The sequence below is a fragment of the Kryptolebias marmoratus genome, linkage group LG6 (assembly GCF_001649575.2).
Source record: "Kryptolebias marmoratus isolate JLee-2015 linkage group LG6, ASM164957v2, whole genome shotgun sequence".
Taxonomy (NCBI): Eukaryota; Metazoa; Chordata; class Actinopteri; order Cyprinodontiformes; family Rivulidae; genus Kryptolebias; species Kryptolebias marmoratus.
The window spans coordinates 32170419-32178323 of record NC_051435.1 but is presented as its reverse complement, the minus strand read 5'-3'; positions in this window follow the sequence as shown (position 1 = coordinate 32178323).

The following is a 7905-nucleotide window of genomic DNA, read 5'->3' as shown; positions in this document are numbered from 1 at the left end:
AAATACAATAGGCCTTCGCAGCGCTGTCGCTGCTCGGGCCTAATAATAAGAAGAATAATAAGAATTCCACGAAATACAATAGGCCTTCGCAGCCGCTGTCGCTGCTCGGGCCTAATTATAAGAAGAAGAATTCCACGAAATTCAATAGGCCTTCGCAGCGCTGTCGCTGCTCGGGCCTAATAAGAAGAATAAGAATTCCACGAAATACAATAGGCCTTCGCAGCGCTGTCGCTGCTCGGGCCTAATAATATTAATAATAAACAGTAGAGATACAATAGGCCTTCGCAGCGCTGTCGCTACTCGGGCCTAACAAGACATTATGCATGAGAATTAATTACCAATATACTTGTCTATTTGTATGCATTTATATAATAGACTCATGAATTCTAAGCTGTAAATAATGTAAAAAATATATATATTTTTTTCATTCCACATATTTGTGTTAATCCTTTTCTTCTCTGTACTTTGTGATTATCATAGTTTTGTATTAGTTTTTAAACTGGTTGATGTTTGGATGTTGATTTAGCTCCACTTTCAGTTTGTTCCATAGTTTGACTCGAGTTACAGTGATGGAAAATCTTTTCACTCTTTTTCGGTTATTGAAATTCAGTGTTCCCCTTAGATTATACCCACCACCCCTTTCATAAAACATTTGCTGTGGATTTCTTGGTCATAGGTTTTTGCTGATTTTATACATAAATTGTGCTGTTTGGTATTTTATAATATCATACAGTTTTCAGTTTAATTCAGTTTATTTATATAGTGCCAAGTCACAATGAAAGGTCGTCTCAGAGCCCTGTACAAAAAACATTTGAATACATTATAAAAAGCCAATTAGTAAAAGTTATCTATCTAAAGAAGCCAGCAGATTGCGTTGAATCTTCACTTCATCACAGCACCGTCCTGAGCAGCACTTTTACCAGTGGAAAGGAAAAACTCTCTTTTAACAGGAAGAAACCTCCAACAGAACCAGGCTCAGGATGAGCGGCCATCTGCTTTAACCAAATGGGGTTTGAGAGGACAGGAAAGAGATACAAACAGAATGACAGGTCAAGGTGGAGTTTCTATTGGAAGAAAGAAAAAGAAAAACACGTTAACGATAGAAACAGTTTGTCCTCCAGCAGTCCAAGCCTAAAGCTGCATAACTAAAGGAGAGCTCAGGAAACCCAAACCAACCCTAACTATAGGATTGATCAAAGAGGAAAGACTTAAGCCTGATCCTAAAAATAGACAGGGTGTCAGCCTCACAGACAGAAAGTGGAAGTCGGTTCCACAAGAGAGGAGCCTAATAGCTCTGCCTCCTGTTCTACTTTTAGAAACTCTAGGAACCACAAGTAAACCTGCAGTTGAGAGTGAAGTGCTCTGTTAGGAAAACATGAAACAGTAAGATCTTTTATATAAGATGGAGCTTAGCTGTTGAGGGCTTTGAAATAAGATTTTAAATTCTTTTCTGAAAACATGACAGTTTGTAGTGGGGCAGGTGAAACACAAGGGGTTTTGTTACATACCTGACAGATAGTGCACCTTTACATTTGTCTTTCGAGCACAGTCTTTTCTGCCCTATGCTGTCACCTCTGCACACTGGTGACAAGAAGTAATGATAGCAATAAAACAGAGCAACAGTTATTGTGTAAGCCTGCTGCTGAGGGGTTTAAATCATTTACCTTAAAGAAAAATATAATGATGTGACCTAAAATGACTTAAAAACAAGTAAAATCATACTTTATTAAAACTATATGTACCCTTGAACTTCCACGTGACCTATTTTATTGTTTGTGAAGACCTATACATATAAATAACTTTGAAATAAAATGGCTGCCCCAGTTTATCATATAAAACCTCTGTGGTTGGACTCATGCACCAAATGCATTTATTTGTTTAAAAAAAAAAAAACTGGTAAAAAAAAGTACAGGTTCTATTTGGATTGTGGGCATCCTTAATTTTTTGCAAGACCTGAAGAATTTTCATTAGCAGGAACATGAAGTCGTTACCCGCAGTCTGTGACCTTTTACAGAGCTAAAAACACACAAGTGACACAAGTTTCAAGCATGGTTTTGCCCATTTTTTCCTCGCTGACTGTCTGTGGGGCTTTAGAGCAAGTTGTGAATGGAGCTTTACTTTTATATTTTTGAACTGTGAGAGAAAACCAGAGTACTAGGGGGGGAAAACACATATGTACCAGGGAGAATATGTAAATTCTACAAAGAAAACTATCAGGCGGAAGTCACTGGTAACCCTTTCTGTTTATGATTTATAACAACAATATTAATACATCATTAATTAATGAAATGTGTGTGTTAATGTTAATAATGAAGCTTTTTTTTGTTAGAAAAGGAAAAATACAAAAAAATAAATAAAATAAGGAACTTTAGGTTGTCTCAGGTCTCACTTCCTGTGAAGAGGATTTAGCTGTAAGCACATTACTGCTGTGGGAGCAATGGCTAAACGCCACTAGGCAAGTGTGTGTGTGTGTGGGTGGGGGTGTGTAAATGTGTGTGCAACATATGGTTTCTGATGACAACCATTTAAAGGTGTCAGACTGGAGCCACAGCAAATTATCAAAGACACAGAAAGAGGGAACACCCCACTACTACCACTCCACCCTCTCCCTTTCTGTCTTTGTCTCTGTAGTCTAAACAGGCATGTTATCCTGCCAAATATTAGATAATGGATGACAACAGGTTTCATGACCTACTCAGAAATGTGTTAGCCCAAATGTTAATGCCACTACAAACACTTGTCAGACAATAGTTAATATTTTAATGCTATACACAAAATGGGTATGTAAATACATATTAATAAATATAATTTATTTATTTATATATTGTGTGTGCATGTGTGTGTGTGTGTCGGTCTTAGTTTTTGGCACTCTTGAGGTTTGTTTGCTGACCAGAGATCAAACACACACACACGGTGCCACGTCTGGCGCCACTGATTATGCTGTTAGGCCAAATCAGTTTCCTGTGTTTAGCTTGATGAATGCCATCATCTTCACGGATCTAAAACCAGTAAGTGTGCCACCACCTCACCAGTGCATCAGCATGTATAGAACAAATTTCCTGAGAATTTTAAAATATTTTATAATATTTGTTTTTGCTCTTGAAAGGGAATTGTAAGATAATTATTTTTTCCTTATTTATTTTCCAAATTAAAGGTTTTTTGTCATTTAAAATAATTTAAGTCTTACTCTAAGTGCTTTTTGAAAAACAAAATTTTATTCTGCAAATGCAGATATGCTGTGAGTTGTAACAGACAGAGGTACTGTAATGAACCTATCAAACCTGTTACCTGCCTTTGATGTTATCCATTTTTAATGCAGACAATGAAACATTACAGACCATTTGAAAGATTTCAATTGTTACGTCTTTATAACTTCATGCTTATATTAACTTAAAATTCATTTCTGATAAAAAGTTGCCACTAATTTTAAGTCATATAATAAAAGTTCTATAAAATGTAATTACTGCGTGTTAATTATTGCAAATATTATGAACTTGTTTTCCTTTTTTAATGCAGAGCAGACAACTAAAACCTAATAAACTAATAAAGAGTTCTTTCAAAAATGTTGAAACGTCTCTTAAAACCAAAGGAGGACGTCAGTACAAAATCAGGGTAAGTTTTGTGTTTTGAGCTGCCAATTTTTAAAAATCACAGCCAATTTTGCTGTGCGCAGCTGACAAAACTGTATTCTAGGTTGTGCCCATTATTTCATTGCTTATCTCTGCCTGCTTTTTATCCACCTAGCATCCTTTATGAATTAATCTACTGAAGTAAACTTTTTCAATAAAGAAAGGCATTTTTTTTTATCATTTAAAATTTATCACTGGTGTGGCTTTTAGACCTTCAGCTTTTTTTTTTAAGACTTTGAGGGCTACAGCCTTGGATGGTTTTTGTTAGAAGAGTGCCCATGCAGGTGACAAAATTGAAATCTTATGCTTGAAACTAAATTGAGACAGGTTCAAGAGGCCAACAACAATGCTGCAATTAATTTGCAAACAATTTGTTACACATTTTTTTAACATATTCAAAATTTACTGTCAGCCTCTGCAACTTGCATGGAAAAACAGAGAATATTCAGAAACATTTCAAGACATTTTGAAGACTCCCTCACATTATCTGTTCTCCTTCTAGTCACAAACAGTTGCAGCCTAGTGGGATACTGGATAAAATAGCTAGGAAATCAAATATGTTCTAAGCATCACAAAACTCAATTCCAAAACAACTAAATAAATAAACAAAAACAAAAAAAAATTGAAAAGTAAATCAAGAGCATGGGTCGCTGCCATTTTGTAGTTGAAAAATATTTTTTTACTTTTGTAATTTTGGTGGTTCTGTTTATTATTGTTTCAATTTTATGTTTTCTTGTCGTCTGTTTTGTGGCATGTGTGAATTTTCTCCAGGTTTCCTCCCACACTTGCATATTGTTACTCTCAGTCTGTTTGTCTGCTGTCTCCATGACCTGCATTACGGTCCTTCAGCCACCATCTACCTCAGACTGTCACAGCAGGATCTAACTAAACCATGGACCCACCAGGATTGTTCTCCCTAGAGGAGTTTTATGAGCTGCACATGGCAGTAAAGATTTTTATTGATTGCCTGGTGAGGCCATCTGGACATTAAGAGAGGCTGACAGTGGCTGCTGAATTAATAGATTTGCTGCAGGCTAGGCCCTAGCTGCTTCAATCACTCAGGACTAGTTGAGCTGCTGGCAAAAATGGAAACATAGCGTGCAGATTTGTTGGAAATATGAAATGGCTAGACTTAAGCCGTTTTTTTTTTGTTGTTGTTGTTTTTTTAATTGTTCAGTCTCATCACAACTTGCATCTAGTTAAACTCAACTCGGGAAGGGAAGGAAAAGAAACAGAAACATATCAAAAAAGCTCTCCAAACATGGGAATATTCTAACTGGGCTTTTGTCAAGTCAGCAAGGAAATCTAAAAAAACAGAACACAGAAAAGAACAAGAAGAAGAACAAACAAAAAATATTGCCATACTTTCTGTTTTGAGAAATTCAAAAGGATTTTCTCCAAACACATTTCAAACCCACCAAACACATTTCAAACCCAACAGGACTCTCAGACAGGGACTGGTCCATCCTAGGGACAAAACTGAGCGGTGTAGTGTCTGCAGTTCAGTGCAGCCAGGAATGTTCAGACCTCTATATTAGACAAACTAAACAGCTTCTCCACAGATACATGGTTCAACACTGGAGAGTCAGCTCTTCAGGGCATATCTCAGCTGTTCACCTACACCTTAAAGATAGGGGACATTGTTGAGGACCAAAATGTTCATATTTTGGACAGAGAAGACAGATGGTTTGAGAGGGGGGTGAAGGAAGCTATTTCTGTCAAATGAGAGAAACCAACTTTAAACAGGAGGTCTCAGATTCCAGCTTTCAAAGACATACAATGCAATATTAAGCTTGATAGAACTTTCATGCTCACTAAAGTAATTCCTTTAGTGAGCCAAGCAAACAAAGACCCTAATGACTACCTGTTGGGAGTGGAGCGACCTCACATGCATATAAATCTAGCTTACATAAGGTAGCTTTCCATGCAGTTTAAAGCCTGTAGCTCCTCACTTTCCAGATTTGAATTCAGAAATCCTCCCAGATGGAAGGCAAAATATCCTCAACTTACAGAAGTTTTTTTTATTATTATTTTATTTAATTTTTTTTTAAATGTTTGTTTTGCTGTGACTCTGTTTCCACCAGTGTCCTAACAGACAAAATCATGACAGAGTCACATAACAAACAAAGTTGTTAATAAGAATCTGCTTCAAGATCCAAACTACTTATTTCATGCAAAATCCAAATTGTAGAAAGTAAAAACTATATACAGTTTTTACATTTCCGATATAAAAAAAATGGAATGACAACACGAGGTAACAAGCTTCAGCTACTCATTGCCTGCACAGGTTTCCCCAGAACATCCAGGAATGCTATGCTAGACTGAAGACATTATTTTTTTGCCATCTCGTCCCTTTGCAAGTCAGCTTCATGTTCTCTTGCTTCACATGCATCAGTGAGAAGCAACTGGATGTGCTCATTGCATTGGACCCAGTTCAGCACAACTGCAGCATGCATCACTGCAAACATGGTTGTTAGGTTCAGTTTGGTGTGGCTCTTTTTCCTCTTGCCTAGATGAAATACAGAAAGGGGGAAGGGGGTTAACAAAAGCAAGTATAAAAAAATATATTGTGAAAAATACACTTGCAGCTAAAAGCCTGTGATGTAATGTGAAAATACTTTCTTGTTGCATTTAAGAACAATTTTTAAAGTGAAGCTGTGCTTCTAAATGGAGCTTCAAACAGTTTTTATTAACTCAATTGAAAACAGCAGTTATGAAAGCAGTTCTGTGCTTTGACCTGCTGCCCAGTGCTATGTAACTAACAATTTAAAAAAATCATCAGACAGGCATTTTGAGACCTTTATATTGGACAAACTAAACAGCTTCTCTCCTCTTCATGATAATTTCATTCTAAAGCATTGCTTATTTAGTAGACTGTATTTGGCATCATATTTATTTGCAGTGTTTGCTCTTAGTAACATATGAGTCTAAAAATAAGATTTTGTGTTCATTTCTTTCAGTTTAATTTGTAGGCATTTTGAAGGGAATGTCTTAATAAAAAAATTAAAACACACCTGTCACTTGTCAAAGAGTTTTCTGTCTGCTTAGCTGTACGTGGATCAGTGAGGGCAGATCAGGAAAAAGACACTTCACTTATAGCAACAATTCTCAGTTGGATAGATGCACACATTGGTTCTCCTCAGTGTCTCAAGATGTTCAAGAATGAAGGTTCCACAGCAGCAACCATTCAGACTTGCATATCTAAATCATCAAAAGCCTTCAGTTAATATTTTGCAAGCTTGGCTGCTGTTAGTGTCTGAGCTAAAGCTGCCAGAACAACAGTGGAAGTTGGTAAAAAATAAATAAATAAATGAAAATGAAGAAATATATATGAGAGTTAAACAAGCAAAACTCAAAATGGAAGAAGCGTGTTTGGAAGCAAGATTAAAAGCACCTCATCACCAACATGCCCCTGGCGCAGCTCTCATGAAAGTCATTGTTTATGAGGTTGCAGCAAGTGACATCAAAGAGGAATGGATGATTGTAAATCTTTCTCACGAATTAGATTCTTTGGAGCACACTAGTGAATATGTTCACAATAATTTTCTCCAAAATGACAACTCAGTGCCACATGATGACACCAAGCTACAACACATTGGAGTGTGTACCAAATTTCTGACCTGTCTGACTCCAGGAAGCAACCCAACATGCCTCTACCTAGACACAGTGGTTGGAGCAAAGATGCTTTTAAAACATTCAGACCTTATTATTATATTATCCTGTAGCCTATATTTGAATAAATATGTTGTCACTTGTATTAGATGAAAGCTCAATAGGAAGGTATCAAGAAAAAAATTCACCTTCAAAGCAATTAATTTTGGTTAAAGTGCAAAAAATGCAAGGTTTCCAAAATCAGCAAATATTCTTTTCAATAAACTCCTGATCAAAATCTAAAGACCAGTCAAAAAATTGCAAGAATTTGCATTTTAGACCTCCTGATGGCAAAAGCAAAAAAGCTCACTGACTTTGAACATGGTAGGATTGTTGAGCTGCATAAGCAAGGCCTCTCACAATGTGCCATCGCTGCTGAGGTTGGACGCAGTAAGACAGTCATTTTGCATTTTTTAAATGATCCTGAGGGTTATGGAACAAAAAAGTCAAGTGGTAGACCCAAAAGAATTTCACCAGCTCTGAGCCGCAGGATCTGATTGGCTGTCTGTCAAGACACGGGACGATCCTCTATCCAAATTAAGGCCATTACTGGTGCTGACTGCAGCCCAATAACCATCAGACGGCATCTGCGAGAGAAGGGCTTCAGAAACAAAAAACGTCTTCA